Source organism: Malus sylvestris, chromosome 15 (genome assembly GCF_916048215.2).
Source record: "Malus sylvestris chromosome 15, drMalSylv7.2, whole genome shotgun sequence".
Taxonomy (NCBI): Eukaryota; Viridiplantae; Streptophyta; class Magnoliopsida; order Rosales; family Rosaceae; genus Malus; species Malus sylvestris.
Genome location: NC_062274.1, coordinates 50,227,875 through 50,250,514, shown reverse-complemented (window position 1 = coordinate 50,250,514; position 22,640 = coordinate 50,227,875). Strand labels below are relative to the sequence as shown.

General features: G+C 41.7%; 1 protein-coding gene across 1 annotated transcript in view; it reads left to right on the top strand.

The window, feature by feature from the left end:
• Nucleotides 1-22,640, top strand: part of LOC126602265 (uncharacterized) — a 91,064-nt gene that overhangs the window by 23,670 nt on the left and 44,754 nt on the right. The window lies entirely within an intron of this gene.

Below are 22,640 nucleotides of genomic sequence, written 5' to 3'. Positions count from 1 at the left end.
AAGAGGCGAAGAAAGCTGTCAGAGAAGCTAAGTTAACGGCTTATGACGATATGTATAAACGACTAGATACCAAAGAAGGAGAGTTAGATATCTATAAACTATCTAGAGCAAGGGAAAAGAAGACAAGGGACCTAAACCAAGTGAGGTGCATCAAGGATGAGGATGGAAAGGTTCTTGCTACAGAGAACGGGGTTAAAGACAGATGGAGAGGTTATTTTCATAATCTTTTCAATGAAGGACATGAAATGAGTGCTTCTTTAGGGGAGTTGAGTAACTCAGAAGAGTGTAGAAACTACTCTTTTTATCGTCGAATCCGGAAGGAAGAAGTGGTTGTAGCTTTGAAGAAGATGAAGCATAAAAAAGCAATAGGCCCAGACAATATACCAATCGAAGTGTGGAAACTTTTGGGAGAGACAGGTATAACATGGCTCACTGACCTTTTCAATAGGATTTTGAAAACGAAGAAGATGCCAAATGAGTGGCGAACGAGCACTTTGGTGCCTATCTACAAGAATAAGGGCGACGTACAAAATTGCATGAACTATAGGGGTATTAAGCTAATGAGTCATACAATGAAGCTCTGGGAGAGAGTCATTGAGCATAGATTGAGGCAAGAGACACGGGTTTCGGACAACCAATTCGGGTTCATGCCAGGGCGCTCAACCATGGAGGCAATCTATCTCTTACGAAGATTGATGGAAAGATATAGAGATGGGAAAAAGGATTTACACATGGTCTTTATAGATTTGGAAAAAGCGTATGATAGGGTCCCAAGAGACATTCTTTGGAGGATTTTAGAGAAGAAAGGAGTACGAGTAGCATATATCCAAGCTATAAAGGATATGTATGAAGGAGCAAAGACTGCCGTAAGAACTCATGAAGGACAAACCGAAATCTTTCCCATAACTGTAGGATTACATCAAGGCTCATCCTTAAGTCCTTACCTTTTTGCGTTGGTAATGGATGAGTTAACAGGACATATTCAAGATGATATTCCTTGGTGTATGCTTTTCGCAGACGATATAGTGTTGATAGATGAAACTCAGGAAGGGGTAAATGCAAAGCTTAACCTTTGGAGAGAAGTGTTGGAATCTAAAGGTCTTCGCTTAAGCCGATCAAAGACAGAATATATGGAGTGCAAGTTCAGTGCAAATGGAGGCCAAAACGAGTTAAGGGTGAGGATCGGAGATCAAGAAATACCAAAGAGCGACCGTTTTCGTTACCTAGGATCTATCTTGCAAAAGAACGGAGAATTAGATGGAGATCTCAACCATAGAATACAAGCTGGATGGATGAAGTGGAAGAGTGCATCCGGCGTGTTGTGTGACCGCCGTATGCCACTGAAGCTCAAGGGAAAATTTTATAGGACGGCAATAAGGTCGGCGATGCTGTATGGCACAGAATGTTGGGCGGTGAAACATCAACACGTACACAAAATGGGTGTAGCGGAGATGAGGATGCTTCGTTGGATGTGTGGGCACACGAGAAAGGATAAGATTAGGAATGAGGATATCCGGGGTAAAGTAGGAGTAGCCGAAATTGAAGGAATGATGAGAGAAAATCGGTTACGGTGGTTTGGACATGTGCAAAGAAGGCCTACTGACGCTCCGATTAGAAGATGCGACTATGGGACAGAGGTTCAGGGCCGAAGGGGTAGAGGAAGACCTAGGAAAACTTTGGAAGAGACTCTAAGAAAAGACTTAGAGTACTTGGATCTAACGAAGGACATGACACAAGATCGAGCACAATGGCGTTCTAAGATTCATATAGCCGATCCCACTCAGTGACTTGGATTTTCCAAGTCTCCAACCGAGAAGTTTTCCTCACTCGGGAAATTAAGGGAACACTACCCCAACCTACATGCTCAACTCAGAAAGCTTCAACATACAAGCTTCAACAAAAGAAAATTCAAAGAACTTAGCGAAGAAGGCTTTGGTGTATTTAACACAATACGTTGAAATGAAGGAAAGCTTATTTATTGATATCCCCGATAAGCTACAGATATGTACATATACGAGTCAAAATAAACACACAAGAGGGAGCCTTCACAAAGGTTGCTTAGGAGAAGTCTCAGCAGTCGGTAGAGCCCCAGAAAGAGAAGGCACCGGAGGGGGATCATTTGGAGCCTCAGTACTGGACAGAACCCTAGAAGGAGGAGGCATCAGAGGTTGATCATTCGGAGCTTCATTATGCGGTACAGCCCCAGAAGACGAAGGCAATAAATGCCTTTGGAACAAACCCACAAATCTCTGATGATCAAGTAAAACCTGACCATCAGTTTCCTTCATCTGGTCAAGCTTCCTCTTCATGTTTGTAGCATAGTCATGTGCGAGCCGGTGCAACTGTTTATTCTCATGCTTGAGCCCTCTAATCTCCTGTTTGAGACTCATCACTTCAGCCGCCAATGATTCAACTTGGCGGGTTCGAGCAAATAGGCGTTGGGCCATATTAGACACAGAACCTGCACACTGAACACTGAGAGCCAGCGAATCCTTAACAGCTAACTCATCAGACCGTTTGGAAAGTAGTATGTTATCTTTGGGAGTGAGAAGGTTCCTGGCCACCACCGCAGCGGTCATATCATTCTTCATCACGGAATCCCCAACAGTAAGAGGACTAGTAGGGGAGATGAATGATGGGCGCCATATGTTGTCTGGAGAAGGCGTGGCTGCCTCTTCAACAAGGTTCAAGTCAAAACGACGGTCGGAGGGGCCAGACATTTTCAAAGGTGTTGAAGAGAGAAGAGGTCGGACAAATCAAGATCTTAGAAGTGCAAGAATAAAGCTTCTACTGGTGGAGATTCAAGTGTGCTTTGGAACTTAATGCCAGCCCCTATAAAAATCTGCAATCGACGGAGCTTCAGAAATCGAAGAGGCGCCTGCTCAGAAATCGAAGAGGCGTTTGCTTTCTCAAAAGCTGGGCTGCTTAGAGATCACGAGGGTTGATCTCAGAAATCGAAGAGGCGTTTGCTTTCTCAAAAGTTGGGCTGCTCAAAGACCACGAAGGCCGATCTCAGAAATCGAAGAGGCGCTCGCTTTCTCAAAAGCTGGGCTCCCCAGAGACCACGAGGGCCGATCTCAGAAATCGAAGAGGCACCTATTTTTTCAGCCTTGTCAGCACCTGTCACACGCACACTCAGCTTTGCAGAAATTATGGGCATTCTGTCGAAGACTTCTGGGGAAGTAGAAAACACATGAATCTTACTGTTCAATCACCCACTTCCCACACGCAACAATAGCTCATGGGTACCACAGATAACTTTACCAAAGTTCTCTGCCAAAGTTGAGCACGTGAAGCTTGCAGCTCCCACTACATCGCTCTGACCAAGAAGGGTAAAAGAATAGCAAAGAAACAGCACTAACAAAGTTTAGACCCATAAAATTTGAAGGTCTAGCTACCATATTATTACCCACAAGGGTAAAGGAACAGTACCACTGCTGGATAATTGGAAAGTCCCTGGGTGTCAACCTCTGTGCTTCGTGGCAAGGTAGACTAGCAAACATGCCCAACCTTTACTCACATTCGAGAAAACACTCCCAATAAGATTGCTTGCTCCAAAATCGAAGAGGCACCGTCCTCCGAATCTCGAGAGCCAGACTCCCAACATGACTACTTTCTTAAATTCGAAGAGAGGGTAAAGGAACAGTACCATTGCTGGATAATTGGAAAGTCCCTGTGTGTCAACCTCTGTGCTTCATGGCAAGGTAGACTAGCAAACATGCCCAACCTTTACTCACATTCGAGAAAACACTCCCAACAAGATTGCTTGCTCCAAAATCGAAGAGGCACCGCCCTCCGAATCTCGAGAGCCAGACTCCCAACATGATTACTTTCTCAAAAATCGAAGAGACACTGCTCCCCGAATCTTCGAGAGCCAGACCCCCAGCATGATTGCTTTCTCAAAAATTGATGAGGCATCGTTCTCCGAATCAATCGAAGAGGCGCTCGCTTTCTCAAAAGCTGGGCTGCTCAGAGACCACGAGGGCCGATCTCAGAAATCGAAGAGGCACCTACTTTTCTAGCCTTGTCAGCACCTGTCACACGCACACTCAGCTTTGCAGAAATTATGGGCATTCTGTCGAAGACTTCTGGTGAAGTAGAAAGCACATGAATCTTACTGTTCAATCACCCACTTCCCACACGCAACAATAGCTCATGGGTACCACAGATAACTTTGCCAAAGTTCTCTGCCAAAGTTGAGCACGTGAAGCTTGCAGCTCCCACTACATCGCTCTGACCAAGAAAGGTAAAAGAATAGCAAAGAAACAGCACTAGCAAAGTTTAGACACATAAATTTTGAAGGTATAGCTACCATATTATTACCCACAAGGGTAAAGGAACAGTACCACTGCTGGATAATTGGAAAGTCCCTGTGTGTCAACCTCTGTGCTTCGTGGCAAGGTAGACTAGCAAACATGCCCAACCTTTACTCACATTCGAGAAAACACTCCCAACAAGATTGCTTGCTCCAAAATCGAAGAGGCACCGTCCTCCGAATTTCGAGAGCCAGACTCCCAACATGACTACTTTCTCAAAAACGAAGAGAGGGTAAAGGAACAGTACCATTGCTGGATAATTGGAAAGTCCCTGTGTGTCAACCTCTGTGCTTCGTGGCAAGGTAGACTAGCAAACATGCCCAACCTTTACTCACATTCGAGACAACACTCCCAACAGGATTGCTTGCTCCAAAATCGAAGAGGCACCGCCCTCCGAATCTCGAGAGCCAGACTCCCAACATGATTACTTCCTCAAAAATCGAAGAGACACTGCTCTCCAAATCTCGAGAGCCAGACCCCCAGCATGATTGCTTTCTCAAAAATCGAAGAGGCATCGTTCTCCGAATCTCGAGAGCCAGATACCACAGACCACTTTTTCAAAGTGCTCTGACAGAGTTAAAACATGTGAAACTGGCAGCTCCCACTACCGTGCTATGACCAAGCAGGGTAAAGGAATAGCATTACTACTTGTTGTTAGGGAGACTCCTATATATGTCGACCTCCATCCCCAACGGACAGGCAGACCTGCAAAAATGCTCAACCCTTCATCATATCTGAGAGGGCACTCCCAACGAAGCCTTTCGAAATATTCAGCTTTCTTTCCCCCCGATAATACCTCTGCAAACAAGCTATACTAGAGCAAGAATATCTCATATCATCAGGGTTAAAAGCAAGAGTATCCCATATCATGCTTTTTCCCTGTCTTTTCCTTTGGCCTTGTTTTTACCTACAAGACAAGGAGAAAGAGAGCAATCAGTCAGCACTTGGAATCAAGCTTCCAGCCAGGAACTGACTGCCTGGAACCCCTTACCTGATTACTTACCTGGCATTGCTCTCGAGTACTCATCTTCAACATCTTATGTTTCCAGGGAAGATTTCGCATCTGCTTGAGGAACAGATAGGGCAAGTGCGAAGGATACAAGGAAGCATGTGGAGACAAGCGTAACAGCACACGTGCCGATACATCCATTACTCTGTCAAAAGCAAAAGTATCACATATCAGCAGGGTGGAACGTACTCTAGATTTGATGGACTTGTTTTGACCCTCAAATTCTTCAGTCGGCCTTATACTCTGGAGGAAACCAGAAAACCCTCCAGCTCAGTTCAAGAATAAGCATGTGGAAAGTTACTTCTTCAAAAGCAAAAGTATATCATATCATCTCTTCTCATTTTTCTTCTCTTTATCCTTCATGCTGCTACAAGATGGGGAGAAGGTGAACAATCAGTCGGAGCTCTAATTACTTACCTTGTCTGTCACCTCTTTCAGCAGACCCCCTAGCTCGGCGACTTGGGGGACTCCTACTACATGGTTTGTATCGCGCTTGACCAAGCCTGAAACTACAAGTAAGCTTCAAGTGAAATTGATACATTACCTTGTGCATCTCCACCAGTTAAAGATACCACCCCTGGATGGAGGAAGAGTACTTCCAGAGAAGATGCCACATCTACCTATGAGACAGATAAGGCAAGTCAAGACAACACCACACTCCGATATTTAGAAGTTTCGTGATTACGAGATCATTCTCCCACAATATTTCCTAATGTCATTTGTACTAAATCATTCACTTGTACTCACTAAAGGAGAGCTTGAACCTATGTACTTGTGTAAACCCTTCACAATTAATGAGAACTCTTATATTCTGTGGACGTAGCCAATCTGGGTGAACCACGTACATCTTGTGTTTGCTTTCCTATCTCTATCCATTTATATACTTATCCACACTAATGACCGGAGCAATCTAGCGAAGATCACAAAAAGCGACCGTTTTCGCTACCTAGGATCTATCTTGCAAGAGAACGGAGAATTAGATGGAGATCTCAACCATAGAATACGAGCTGGATGGATGAAGTGTAAGAGTGCATCCGGCGTGTTGTGTGACCGTCGTAGGCCACTGAAGCTCAAGGGAAAATTTTATAGGACGGTAATAAGGCCAACGATGTTGTATGGCACAGAATGTTGGGCGGTGAAGCATCAACACGTACACAAAATGGGTGTAGCGGAGATGAGGATGCTTCGTGGGATGTGTGGGCACACGAGAAAGGATAAGATTGGGAATGAGGATATCCGAGGTAAAGTAGGAGTAGCCGAAATTGTAGGAAAGATGAGAGAAAATCAGCTCCGGTGATTTGGACATGTGCAAAGAAGGCCGACTGACGCTCCGGTTCGAAGATGTGACTACGGGACAGAGGTTCAGGGCCGAAGGGGTAGAGGAAGACCTAGGAAAACTTTGGAAGAGACTCTAAGAAAAGACTTAGAGTACTTGGATCTAACGGAGGACATGACACAAAACCGAGCGCAATGGCGTTCTAGGATTCATATAGCCGACCCCACTTAGTGGGAAAAGGCTTTGTTGTTGTTGTTATTGTTGTTGTATCCTTCATGCTGCCTGCAAGATAAGGAGAAGGATAACAATCAGCCGGAACTCAAAATCAAACTTCTGATCTGGGACTGATTTCTTGGAGCTCTGATTGCTTACCTTGTCTGTCACCTCTTTCAGCAGATCCCCTAGCTCGGCGACTTGGGGGACTTCTACTACATGGTTTGTATCGCGCTTGACCAAGCCTAAAACTACAAGTAAGCGTCAAGTGAAATTGATACATTACCTTGTGCATCTCCACCAGTTAAAGATACCACCCCTGGAGGAAGAGTACTTCCAAAGAAGATGCCACATCTACCTATGAGACAGATAAGGCAAGTGAAGACAATACCACACTTCGGTACTTAAAAGTTTCGTGATTACGAGATCATTCTCCCACAATATTTCCTAATGTCATTTGTACTAAATCATTCACTTGTACTCACTAAAGGAGAGTTTGAACCTATGTATTGTGTAAACCCTTCACAATTAATGAGAACTCCTTTACTCCGTGGACGTAGCCAATCTGGGTGAACCACGTACATCTTATGTTTGCTTCCTGTCTCTATCCATTTACATACTTATCCACACTAATGACCGAAGCAATCTAGCGAAGATCACAAACTTTATATTTAAGATGATATTCTTTGGTGTATGCTTTTCGCAAACGATATAGTGTTGATAGATGAAACGCAGGAAGGGGTAAACGCGAAGCTTAACCTTTGGAGAGAAGTGTTGGAATCTAAAGGTCTTCTCCTAAGCCGATCAAAGACAGAATATATGGAGTGCAAGTTCAGTGCAAACAGAGGCCAAAATGAGTTAGGGGTGAGGATCGGAGATCAGGAAATACCAAAGAGTGACTGTTTTCGCTACTTAGGATCTATCTTGCCAAAGAACGGAGAATTTGATGGAGATCTCACCCATAGAATACAAGCTGGATGGATGAAGTGGAAGAGTGCATCCGGCGTGTTGTGTGACCGTCGTAGGCCACTGAAGCTCAAGGGAAAATTTTATAGGACGGCAATAAGGCCGGCTATGCTGTATGGCACAGAATGTTGGGCGGTGAAGCATCAACACGTAGGTGTAGTGGAGATGAGGATGAGGATGCTTCGTTGGATGTGTGGGCACACGAGAAAGGATAAGATTAGGAATGAGGATATCCGAGGTAAAGTAGGAGTAGCCGAAATTGAAGGAAAGAGGAGAGAAACTCGGTTACGGTGGTTTGGACATGTGCAAAAAAGGCCTACTGACGCTCCGGTTCGAATATATGACTACAGGACAGAGGTTCAGGGCCAAAGGGGTAGAGGAAGACCTAGGAAAACTTTGGAAGAGACCCTAAGAAAAGACTTAGAGTACTTGGATCTAACGGAGGACATGACACAAAACCGAGCGCAATGGCGTTCTAGGATTCATATAGCCGACCCCACTTAGTGGGAAAAGGCTTTGTTGTTGTTGTTGTATATATATATATATATATATATATATTAACTTTGAACTTCTATCGAATCAGCATTTTCTCTAGTGTTTCCTCCCTCAATATCATTTTTCTTCATGATTTTTTTTTTTTTTTTTTTGTCTACCTATATCACTTGTCCCTCTTTTCTTTTTTCTTTTTTATATATTTTTATATTATATTGTGCATGTATCATGAATAATTGTATTTATCTACCTATTATTTTGTTGATAATCTATCTGAGATTAATTGTGTAACATCTCACATAGCCTAGGGGAGTGATCCTTAAATGCATATTCTCATCCCTACCTAGCACGAGGTCTTTTGAGAGCTCACTACCTTCGGGTTCCGTAGGAACTTCGAAGTTAAGCAAGTTCGCGCAAGAACAATCCCAGGATGGGTGACCCACTGGGAAGTTCTCGTGTGAGTTCCCAGAAACAAAATCGTGAGGGCGTGGTCGGGGCCCAAAGCGGATAATATCATGCTACGATGAAGTCAAGCCCGGAATGTGGTTGGGACCCGAGTCGGGATGTGACAAGAAAGCTATTCTTCTTCTCATTTTTCAAATTCATATATATAGTCAAATACCAAAATTCAAATTCATATATATAGTCAAATACCAAAATTCAAATTAATTCGACAACTATAAGATTTGTAAAATCTATCTTGTTGTATATAACTTTTTATTGTTTATCTTCTATCTTACCTCTTATTTATGTGTTAGTGTTTAGAATTTTTTGTTGATTCTCCCTATTAAAATTAAGAGTATAAATGACAAGATTATCATGCAACGATTAATATTGTACATGTTTGGATATGCTTTTAAAATAACTAAAAGCGCTTTTTGGAAAAGTTTTTTTGTGTTCCAAAAGCACTGTAAAGTGAATTTTGGAAGAATCACTAATTATGTAGTTCTTACAAAAAGTACTTAAGTTCCTTTTTAAGATTCACTTGCATTTAACTAAGGATTGATTCTAAAAGCACTTCTTTTTTTTTTTTTTGGTGAAGATTCTAAAAGCACTTTCATTAAAAGCGTCTTCAGTCATTTTTAAAGCACTTTCAAACACATCATTATCTAGGAATATGTAATTACGATGTTTTGGTTATTAACTTTGTAATAATTATCCACCATTTGTTTTTTGTTTTTACATTTGTGAAGAAAGGCCTCTCCTCACAAGAAATCTTGGCTCCGTTAGGTCACCCCAGAGCATTTAGCCTTACAAGGTGGTCCTTTGCTGATTCACACGGGATTCCACGTGTCCCATGCTGCTTGGGTTAGAGTACAAGCTAGTGATGCTTTCGGCTACTTAACTCTCACCATCTAGGTTGGTTCTGAAAGTGTGTGTATAAAAAGGCTTTTATATTTAGGTGTTTGTTTACTTCATGTCAATAGAGTTTTGGTCTGAGTCGCAAGACAAAACTTATGTTATATAGTTTTGGTCTGAGTCGCACACAAAACTTATGTGTGTATAACTACTAAAGATTAGTTGTGAAACATTCATATATGATGCCACTAAATCCAACACCAGTTGCTAAGGCCATGAATTCTTCTTGACTCCTATTCATAACCCAACCCACATGGTGAGTTATCTAATCACATTTTTTCGTTTGAGAAGCAAACGTCCCTTACATTTTGGGAAAATCATGGACGTGCACGTAAAAGGAGTCGATCGCAGCCGTTAGGTTGTTAGGCGGCCATGCATTGTGTGCTTTAATTGAATTTAGGTCTTTGGTGTTCATTTGACAAAGGATCTTAGACACCCACCAAATTGATATGGTCACCACCATGAGGAATTAACCAAAATGGATAGCTCTTTGTTCAACCTTTCATCTTGATTTTAGGGTTTCAATTAGGAAAACCTAACCACATGTAAAGCATAAAAGTTGGAGAAATAAGTTAAATCTAACTCTCAATTAAGCTTGTTTGTACCATACTTGACCAATCTCGAAACTACTGAGCACCGGTCAGCGTTATACCGTCAAGGACCCATAAGAGTTTCCCTCCAACCAGGTGGCCAATCACAGCGCGACACGTGTCGACATCAGAAGCCAATCATAGCGCGACATGTGTCAACATCAGAAGCCAATCACAACACGACACGTGTCAATATCAAAACAAAGCTAGAAACTCTCTTCTATAAAAGGAGATCATTCTCCCACAATATTGCCTAATGTCATTTGTACTAAATCATTCACTTGTACTCACTAAAGGAGAGCTTGAACCTATGTACTTGTGTAAACCCTTCACAATTAATGAGAACTCCTCTACTCCGTGGACGTAGCCAATCTGGGTGAACCACGTACATCTTGTGTTTGCTTCCCTATCTCTATCCATTTACATACTTATCCACACTAGTGACCGGAGCAATCTAGTGAAGGTCACAAACTTAACATTTTCTGTTATAAATCCCCACTGATTTCGTGGATCAACATTTGACGCCGTCTGTGGGAACGACACTTATTCCCACTCTCTTCAGCTTTGTTAAGCTGGTTTCCAATATTCGTATACTCTCTTTTAACCAGGCATCCCTTTCCAACATGGGGAGCGAAGGAAGCCACAGCATATAGAATGACACCCATCTTGCACCTGGTGCGAAGCAACGAAAGAAGGAACAAAAGAAGTTTGCTCTTCAGGCTAAAGTCGATGAGCTGGAGGCTCAGAACAACAAGATAGCGATGAAGAATGAGATCCTCCAAGAACAGTATGAGAAGGTCTTCGAGATGCTCCTCGAGGGTAGATATACTAAAACACATGAGCTCATCACCCTTGTAGAAGTCAACCATCAACTGGGTGCCCCCCAACACGGAGGGTCATTTGCCCTCGACCTGGGTATTCCTGTTGAGGAGCGAGCTACTCATCGAAATGGCGACCAACATGAGACTTCTTTCAACCCAGCTGCTTCGACCCGAAGCAGGAGGAATGGAGGAAGGCACCTCCTTACAGAATGAGTGGAAGGATCGAAAGCCATCTTTCGCGACTGTCGAGACTTCCTAAAGCAACATCGAGACAATCCCATCCATGTAAGCTCGAAGATCAATGACCCAAGGGTCTCTGAAAGACTCGGTCCCTTCCCATATCCCAGACCGGCTACCAATTTGGGGAAGGGGCAACAAGTCCTAGAGAAACACGAAGGTATAGGGGACTCAGAGATGTTTCGACAGACATACCTTGGACATCAGTACGGCGAGTCCAGGGAAAAATCACATGCTCTTAATCAAACCTTCCTACTTCCAAGAGGAGATGGAAATTTACGAAAAAAAACTCCAGTAGTACACGACTCCACTTAGAACCTTCTTATCCTACAGCTTCTTAAGGAACCAACCTAGGCCTGGCCCTCGTACAAGGAGGTTCCTCGACACCCTCTTCCAAGCAAAGATAAAGCATAAGCTTGGCTTGCAACTCTATACTGGAAATGAGGACCCGATTGAACACCTTAATCTCTTTGAGTCAACAATAACATACCAAATACACACCGACGAAGAGCGATGTCTTCTCTTCCCCTCCACCCTCTCTGGCGAAGCTCTAAACTAGTATTGCCATCTTCCACCTAAGATGGTAGACTCATTTGATAAATTGAGGAAACTGATTGTTTCTCAACACATTTTCCAGACCGATCGCTTGCACTCTGCGGATGACTTGTACATTATTCGCCAAAAGCCAGACGAGTCAATACGTATGTATGCTGGCTGCTTCAGCCATAAGTATTCCAGTTGTGCCGATGCAGACGACAAAACTGCCCTTAAAACCTTCACGACATGCCTACGTGATTGTTTCTTCAAGTACATGATCAATGCCAACACTTGGAAAACTTACTCTGAAGTGATGGCACAGGCTTACAACCATGCCTCCGCTGAGGCAAAGACATATCAAAGGAAACCCCCCACAACCACCTCTTATCAGCAAGTAGGGAGTGGAAGCCAGATCCAACCAAATGAGAAGACATCGACTTTCCAAACGGCAGCGGTGCCACCCCCTGCCTTACTTAATACTTCGCCAAATCAACAGACATATAAATCTCAGGGCAAAAGGAAAGATTTACATCCTCACCAGTCTCATTTTAGTAAAAGGAGTGAAGGACACTATCATGATAACCAAGGGTATCGCCACGATAATGCCCGCCCCCGGAAGTCAACACAGTGGGCCAAGCACGTGTCAGGACAGGCCCTACCTCGAGGTATGAGACATACACACCTTTGAACACCACATGCGTGGCCATTTACCTAAGCATAGCACACCTAATACCGAAGCCAATACCGAGGCAGTCAGGTTACAAGCCCACGAAGAACACGGGCATGTTTTGCTGCTACCACGAGCATAACGGCCATGACGGCGAGAAGTGTACCACCCTTCGTGATCATATTGAAGCTTTGGTGCGTGAAGAAAAAATTGATCGATTCCTCCTTCACCCTTCAAAGGATAACCGTAATCAACGCCAAGTGAATGTGATATATTCCATAAGCGGCGGCACACCCATATCTAAATCTTCCAATAGGGCCATCGGGGGAGGCAAGTGTCAAAAGCCTAGCTGGGATCTAATATGTTTCTACCCCAAGGAAGAAAGAGGTATCATCTACCCTCACAATGACCCACTGATACTAGGTAAAACCCAACAGTAACTGTTAAAGATGACTGACGGCACTAGCATATTCCTCAACCTTGACGGAATATACTCTTTTCTTCTTCGGTGAGTCGCCGGTCGCCGACGACTTCGCCTGTTTCTGGGTAAAACTTTAAAATGCTTATTCTCCTTCGTTTCTTCACCATTTTCCACAAAATTGGTACCAAAATGAAGCTAATAACATGTAGAATCACGTTATATAACTTTCAAGGCTTAAGATTTACTAGGTTTTCCTCAAGAAAGCTCGATAGTTCGGCTTACCTAGATACACGTCGATCTCAGCCCTCCGACGTCCATTTCCTTCCAACGAAATACCCTGAGACTCGTGAGGACCTCCTTAAGCTTCCTATAAGCTTCAAATTCCCTGAAACACAAGATTTCACGTATGCATGAACATTGACAAAATCAGAGCTAGGGTTTCCACGTGAAATCGAAGGTTTCCTTACCTAAAAATGGTACCAATCGATTCATCTGAGCTTCACGAACACAATGGTGTGCTTAAGTACCTCGATCTGTCACGTTTCAAAGGGATTTGGGTGTCGTCCGTACAAGAGAGAAGAGAGAGAGAGAGTCTGAGAGATGAGAAAGCACGGGAGAGAAGATAGAGGGTGAGTGTTGTGTGTGTGAGCTCCACGTGGTCACCAACCAACCAAGAAAATAACCTCTAAGTCTCATAATATGTCACACACATACACTACAATCTCAACGTCTAAGGATAAAACCGTCCTTTCACGTCCTCGAGAATAAAATAATACACATCTTCAGGACGGGTTGTGACAAATATACTATAAAATAAATAAATTTTAAATTTTAAAATTTATATAGAATAATAATTAATAAACAATATATACATATTCATTATATCTATTGTATTTTATAGTAAGTTTTTTTTTGGTAGTTTAAAAAATTAAAATCATCAAAATAACTTTTTTCTTATCGTGTCAAAACATATTACATGTGTATCACTCAAGTGTAAACCTGTTAAGGACCTGTTATTAATGGGTTATTATCGTGTGATCTAATAATGACCCGATTAGTTATCGTGTTAATCCAAAACCCCGTAATTTTTGTGTCGTATAATGAGTCGTGTAAGAAATTACCAGGTCTATACTTGAGTATATCATTTTGGCAATTACGTCATGGGCAAGGAAACAACTGCATTCTTGAAATCCAAGATTTATTTTAGAGTTTTGGGTTGAGAAGTGATTTTTGCACGTCATTTTTTTTTTCATGTACACTTTTATTCATGTTGATCTTTTAATTAAATAAACCAAAGAATTGTTGTAATTAATATGTGATTGTGCAAATTCTTAATAGATTTGGTTTAGGATTCCTATAAATCTGGTGATTCTATCTTGTTAGGTTTTGTATTATTTGGAAAAACGACAACGACGACGGCAAAAACCAAGAAAATAATAAGTTAATAACATTCAAGTGGCAAAACGACGACGGCAAAGTAGGCCGGTCTAAAATCTTGATTTAAGCTTGAGGAAAGACTTCCTCTTGTTTCATCCTTTGTAACAATCACATGTAATTAAAGATGTGTTCATGTGATTATGGTTGCACTTTACACATGTGTTAATTAGCTTGTTAACAAATTAAAAGAACGATTTAAAGAATTCCTAATTTGTTGGACAAATTTGGTTGATAGTTCATCCCAATTAATTAAGTGTACAGAGATTAAAGTTCCACGGAAGCTTTCCTGATAAATTCCTTGCATGCTATGGTTTTTTTTTTTTTCAATGCATGGAGAAGGATTTCATTACTCATATACATTGTTGTTGTGACGATAATATAACGTGTAAAATTATTTTGAAACTAATATAGTATCAAAAATGTGAGACGATACAATAAAAGTGTCGCTCTTCGATACATGAGGAAGAGACATGCCACATGACAGTCCGTAATTAACTTTATGCCGTAAATGTAACAGATTTACCAAAAGGGGAAACTTAATATGAGTCTAATTTTATGAGCCATTATTAGTTATAATCCAATTTTGTTTAATTTTTAGGTTAGGTCCAGTGATTCATTGTCCACATAAGCTTATTTGTATTCTCTTGCCAAATTTACCCTTAAATTGACCAATTAAGTAATTACTGTTTTTTTTTAAGTTTGTGATTAATGTTAATCTTATCCTTAATTATAGGATTAGGGATTTAAATCTCCTTTTTTTCTTCTCCTTCCCCAAATCGTTCATTTCTCTTTTCTTGTTTCTCCCTCACAATATCTTTATCTTCCTGCGTTATTTTGCCCAGTAATCTTCTACCATAATATTCTTCTTCTGCTCCTCCTTTCATAAGGATGATCAATATACATTGAATGGTTTAAAAAAAAATATTGTATAAGTCAATCTTGTGTTTTAGGTTCTTCATCTCATCTTTTTTTTTTTTTTGGCTTCATTCTCCTTTATATATATATATTAACTTTGAAGTTCTATCGAATTAGCATTTTCTCTAGTGTTTCCTCCCTCAATATCATTTTTCTGCACAATTTTTTTTTGTTTTTATCTACCTATATCACTTGTCCTTTTTTTTATCTTTTTATATTATATTGTGCATGTATCATGAATAATTGTATTTATCTACCTATTATTTTGTTGATAATCTATCTAAGATTAATTGTGTAACATCCCACATCGCCCAGGGAAGTGATCCTTAAATGTATATTCTCATCCCTATCTAGCACAAGGCCTTTTGGGAGCTCACTGACTTCGGGTTCCGTAGGAACTTCGAAGTTAAGCAAGTTCACGCGAGAACAATCCCAAGATGGGTGACCCACTGGAAGTTCTCGTGTGAGTTCCCAGAAACAAAACTGTGAGGGCGTAGTCGGAGCCCAAAGTAGACAATATTGTGCTACGGTGGTGGAGCGGGACGGGATGTGGTGGACCCCAGGCCGGGATATGACAAATTCGTATCAGAGTTAATCCCTGGCCAGAAGTGTGTCGACGAAGACGTCGGGCCCCTAAGGAGGGTGCATTGTAACATCCCACATCGCCCAGGGGAGTGATCATTAAATGTATATTCTCATCCCTACCAAGGCTTTTTGGGAGCTCATTGGCTTCGGGTTCCGTAGGAACTTCGAAGTTAAGCAAGTTCGCGCGAGAATAATCCCAGGATAGGTGACCCACTGGGAAGTTCTCGTGTGAGTTCCCAGAAACAAAACCGTGAGGGCGTAGTCGGGGCCCAAAGTGGACAATATCGTACTATGGTGGTGGAGCGGGCCCAAGATGTAGTGGACCCCGGGCCGGGATGTGACAAATTGTGTTTATCCACCTATATATCACAAATTAATTGTGTTATCTACCTATACAATATGTTTTTGTTCATAGTCTATCTGCATCATAGATTATTTTGTATTATCTATCTATACAATAGGTTTTTGTTCATAGTCTACCTCTATCATAGATTCTACCTACATCACAAATTTTTTTATTTTATTTTTTATCTACCTCTGGCAATGTTTCTTTTAATTTTTGATAAACTTATAAGATTTGTAATAATGTCTTTTTATTAGAAAACGGGTAGATAAAGGTATTTGAAGATTCAAATTTTAAAAATTCAAATTTAAAGAATTAAAAAAAAATTCGAGGGGCAAAACAGGTGTAATAGAAAATCAAATAAAATTGGACCCAATTCAAAAACAATTGAATTTTTTGGACCTAAATCAAAGTGCCCCTTACCAAAAAAATGTGGGACCAATTTTGTTTTTCAAATATTGTATAGGCCGTTCATTAAACAAAGATTAAAATCATCGTCCGTAAACTGCAGTGAAAGTACCGGGACACCAACCGTTTTCCACTTTCTCCTTTCCCCTTCCCACTTCAATTACACTTCAGATTAGGGCCTACAACGCATCACTATAGGCGCCTTTTTACGAGAGTGTATTTTTGTTTATTGTTATTTGATGAGTTTATATTTTGAGATTTGTATATTCATTTACCAATTTTTTTAGGCTATTATCCTCGTTTTTTAATTTCTTTGTCCTCTCTCATTCATCTCTCTCAACTAATAGACCGTTCAATGTATATTTTTTTTTTTTTTTGTTAAAGCGTAAACTTTATTAAATCCTAATAAAAATGTTTACATCTTCTACAAGAATATTAAAAAGAAATTCAGGGTCAGAGGGCATCCCAAAGAAAAAAGCCACCATGCAAGGTAGCATATGAAGCAACGTTCAATATATTTGATTGAGTGATGGTTTCATGTGGGAAAACTTTGAAACTAAGAGATTTTTTTATTATTATTTATGAATCTTATGAACTGATTTGCCTCATGAAATTGTTATTTAGTCGGTTTTGTCTCACTTTGTCCCAAAAGACTATCATTTCCATCTCATTTAGTCTCAATTTATCCTATTTTTCATCCATTTAGTCAAACAGACGTTAAATCAGTTTCAGGGTATAAAAGGATACTAAATTACAATTTGAGGGCAAAGTAATTAATAACCTTTTTTATAATTATTTTATTTTTAGTTAGAGCAGAAAACTTTATTTTTATTAGTAAAACTTTATTCTTATTAATAAGTGTACGAGCTAATTTAGTGCTCTCCCATTTTCTCCCTAAAGCAAAATCTTTATAAGCTTAAACAAAAAAATGATGTAAGAGTTAGAAACGCTTTAAAATTTTTGCTTTTGAACTTAATCGTAACATATTTCACCATTTTTAACCGTTTTAAAAGCAATTTCAAACGAACCGATTTTTTTTAAAACTTTTTGACATGTTCATACCAAAAATATTTTAACGGATAGGTAACAATCAACAAAATTAGTTTTAGCAAGACTACGACCGAACCAAATGGCGGGCATTGATCTCTACCTGTATATACCATCCCTGTGGAGGCTGTGTTATCATCTTCCATTTTCTCACCATTCTGATCGAACCACCGTCGCCGGAAACTATGCCTTTTCTGGCAAGTTTCCGGTGAGTAATTGGAGTAGTCTCCGTCATTGTCCTTTTGTCCAAAAATCCCTCAATCTGATATGGTTCGCTCACAAAGTACTTTCTTCACAAGGTACTTTCTTCAATCTCTTTCTTGCTTTCAATTTTCTCAGCAACCAAACGATGGTAAAGATTGCAGAACACAGCTTCAGTCAGTACAGAAATTGCTGATGTTTACTTATCAAATTTGTGGATGCAAATTTTCGCCTTCTTCTTCTTGGACAAAATTGCACCTACAAAACAATTAACACCTTGGGTCAAGGCCAAGAGCCTCACGCGCCCATGATGAATGGGGGGGCTTTGGCCGAAGAACCTCCGATGCCAAAGTTAGAATTTAGAGAGAAAAGTATTTGGAGAGTTTTTGGGAGTTTTGCAATAGTATGGAACTCTTTTTAGAAGAAATAGGGTCCTATATATAGGGAATGAGGTGGCCGGCCCTTAGAGGATTTTGTGTGAAAATGGTGATTAATTTGGTGATTAATGGATTAATTAGGAATTAATCCATTAATTAGCCTAATTAGTCTAATTTGTATGGAGGGTTTTGAAGGTTATGGAATGAGGATGGATGAGATAAATTTGAACTTGTTACCTATTTTGGGTACTTCTGATTTGGTTGATGGACTCCACTGCTTGCGTGTAGGAGACCCGGTATGCCTCGAGGGTAAATTTGTCATCTTCACCCAAAAATCCACGTGTCGCCTTGTGATTATTTTTGGCTCCACAAATGCCCCCACACCTGCTAGGCTGCTCGTAGGAAAGGGCAGCAGGTGTAAAAATCTTCTTGCTCTAGGAAATTTAGGACTGCTTCCTGTTTTGATGTAAATTCCCTCTTTAATATGAAATTAGATCCTTCTAGGAAAGGAAAATAAATTTCTCTCAAAGCCTATTTAAGTCCATCTTAAGTGGGTTATTAAATCAACTTTGGAGAGTGGTTTATTCTACCCTACAAGAGAGAGAGAGAGCTTAGAGGATATTTGTTCCCCCTCCTCTAGCAATCTTCTATATGTTGCCCGTGCAAAGGATCGTCTTTCGTTGCTTTCTTCGTCTTCTCCGTGCCGTACCAATAAAAACTTAATTCTTCTTGTCTTCTTTTTAGGTGGTGCTGCCACGGGGCAGTCGTCGGGGTGGTGCGACACGTCAGCTAGTCGGGGCCAGGAGTCGGCTTAGCATGAGCCAAGGAGGTGATGTGGCAGGGGCCATTGCTTGAACAGCTCGGCTTGATTGAAGCCAAGGATTGATCCGGCATGGGCCAAGGAAGTAGCGTGGAATGGCAATTGTTTGGGCTGCCACGTCTGGGATGTCTGCTGAAAATGAGAAAACTGCTTGAGTTTGATTTTTCAACTGCTATAGATCTAGCAGTCACAGATGACGCTGCAAAGATCAGAGTTGCTGAAGATAAAGTGTCGGATGAGCGAACTATTAAGTGTAAAAGTGGCTGCTGCCCCCTAACCATTTATTGCTTAGTTGATCTTCAAGCATTCGATCTTTTGAACTATGTGGCCTTCTTGCACTAGAGAGCAAACCCATATGGGTGTCAGGGAATTAGTTTACCCTCTCGCATTGGAGAGCAATTAGTTTATCCTCTCACACTGGAGAGCAGACCCATATTGGTGTCGGGGAATTAGTTTACCCTCTCGCACTAGAGAGCAATTAGTTTATCTTCTCGCACTAGAGAGCAAACCCATATGGGTGTCGGGGAATTAGTTTGCCCTCTCACACTGAAGAGCAATTAGTTTATCCTCTCGCACTAGAGAGCAGACCCATATGGGTGTCGGGAAATTAATTTACCCTCTCGCACTGGAGAGCAATTAGTTTATCCTCGCACTGGATAGTAAACCCATATGGGTGTCGGGGAATTAGTTTACCCTCTCGCACGCACTGGAGAGTAGACCCTTCTGGACTGCTGGGACAACCGAAATAATCATTAGCCTACGAGGTCATATTTAGCGATCTGTTTAAGATTTCAAATTGCTTGTAGATCTCGCGTAAGGGTGTAAACGCAGTGAGCTGCTCCCATAATTATTGTGCCATCATTAGGTGTTTCATCGTGTGCCTTTTTTAGGCTTTGTTAGTATGAGCCACATGGCAAGATTGGCATGGCTGGGAGCCATGGTGCAAGATTGGTACAGTTATGAGCCATGGTGATAGATCAATGGCTGCCAAAAACCGTGGAACTGGCTGACGTGGTTGTGAAATCAGAGATGGGGCTGGCTTGGGCCAAGTTGTGCGCAGCGAAAGGAATTTTCTGGAGTGTTGAGAACAAGGTTTGCCCCAGGTTCTTCGTAGTCAGGCTAGTGTGTCTTTCTAGTATTCGTCTGCCTCCGGCATGCTATTAAGTTGAGCTGCTACGTTTGTCGGAACAGAAAAAGTCTTTATATCCGACAATCTATATGGGGTAGTCCCGTCTGCTCGATCTTGTCATTGAAAGATGACTCGCTTATGTTGGTCATGTCTCATCAAAGCGCTTTGTTAATAGCTTCGTTGCGCAGGAAATCGCGCAATCGCTCGGTCAGGAGTATTTATACTTCTTCTTGAATTTGCCTTTGTTGGGGGTGGCAGAGCCCTCGGCTACCCCCGGTCGTGACCTGCTAGTCTAGGCTACTCTTCCATGTGTTCGACTCGTCTATGTCGCAGTTGTGGTCGATATGGTATGTTTCTAGTAGAAAAGCGAGTAACTCGCAGGCTGCTGGTTGAACTTAAGCTGGATTAAGTGATTGCTTATCTCCGTCTGCTGTACTGCCTAATCCGATGTGAGGTAGAGGATGCTCCTTGCGGGCCTTATCGCGAATGAACACTTTGCCTAGAAGGTTGCTCATGTTGATTATCGGAGTGTGGCCCCAACCGTGAGTGTATGTTCATCCGTGGGCCAAAAGTGCATGCTTCTCCGCGCGCTAAGATGGGAGTATACGTTATCTCGAGGGCCCAGTCGGGAGTGTACACTGCCCGAATGCTTGGTTCGAAACTAGTCGAGTGGCTGCTTGCCGGGATGCTGCTGGAGAGGTTCTTCGTCTGCCCTTGTCCTACTTCGGGAGACCTTGTCTGGGGCACGTTGCATCTTGGTGCACTGCAAGAGCTGGTTCACTAAAGTCGTCTGTTTTGTAAGGGCGTTCGTTAACTCTATGACTTGTTGAGACAAGTGTTGTTCGCCACTTGGATTGGAAAAGCTTGGAAATAATGTGCCTCATTGGGCAGTGGAAGGGTGGTAGACTCCAGGCGCGAGATTTGAGTTGGGAAATGTCAAATCCGTGGAAAATTATGGTGAGAATTCCCCCGGCTCGATGGTAGGTCTGGATGGTCTAGATAATCTTGGGCCGACTTGGGCTGCTTGGAAAGCCACAAGAGCAGACTGGGTTGCGGGAGCATGCTGGGCCACAAGAGCAGACTAGGCAGCGAGAGTGGGTTGCTCGGCGAGAGCAGGCTGGGCCACGGGAGTGGGCTACTGGTCGAGAGCAAGCTAGGCCATGAGAGCAGACTGCTCAGCGGAAGCAAGCTTCTTGGCGGAAGCAAGCTGCTCAGCGAGAGCAGGCTGGACCACAGGAGTAGGCTACTCGTCGGGAGCAGGCTGGGCCACGGGGGGCTGCTCGGAGGGAGCAGGCTGCTCAGTGTGTGATGCATGCGAATGCGAGGCTTGGGCTCGGGCTCGTGTAAGCTTGGATGACACGGCTTGGGCCATGGTGGAACCTCGTAGTGGTGGTACCACTCTATCTATGACCACATTTAGCCTCGTGGATCGTCACGGTCCCATTTCTTGAGTATTAGAATTTTCACTTGTGGAATTTTCAAAATTTCTAGCCATTATATTTTTCTTATACATTTTATCAAAGAACCTTTGCAAATAAAAATTTCTAATAATAAGAACGTATGAAAAATATTCAAATTGACTAGAAAATAGAGAAAAACCTTTTTATGCGAGAGTCTTTTACGAGTATGGATCTCAACTCTCAATGAAAGCACTAATTTACGGATGCAAATTTCCGCCTTCTTCTTCTTGGAAAAAATTGCACCTACAAAACAATTAACACTTTAGGTCAAGGCCAAGAGCCTCACGAGCCCACGATGAATGGGGGGCTTTGGCCGAAGAACCTCTAATGCCAAAGTTAGAATTTAGAGAGAAAAGTATTTGGAGAGTTTTTGGGAGTTTTGCAATAGTATGGAACTTAGCTTTTTAGAAGAAATAGGGTCCTATATATAGGGAATGAGGTGGCCGGCCCTTAGAGGATTTTGTGTGAAAATGGTGATTAATTTGGTGATTAATGGATTAATTAGGAATTAATCCATTAATTAGCCTAATTAGTCTAATTTGTATGGAGGGTTTTGAAGGTTATGGAATGAGGATGGATGAGACAAATTTGAACTTGTTACCTATTTTGGGTACTCCTGATTTGGTTGATGGATGATTCTCCACTGCTCGCGTGTAGGAGACCCGGTATGCCTCGAGGGTAAATTTGTCATCTTCACCCAAAAATTCACGTGTCACCTTGTGATTATTTTTTGCTCCATAAAATTCGCCCTTCTTTTTTCCTAGTAAGACGTTTTGGAGTGTTCCGTTTCGATTTGGTGAGGATTATGGATAAGGAAATTTATTTAGTACTTGTGGTGAATTCTGAAATTTTCATGGATCAGTTCAATTTTTGAATAATTTAGGGAAATTCGTCGAAATGGTAAATTTTCAAACCCAAATTGCTGACATGATTTTCAGTGTGTCATCGATATTTAATTTATTTAAGCATCTATCTAGTAGCTTCAGTGTGAGTGCCAACTGAAATTGAACTGCT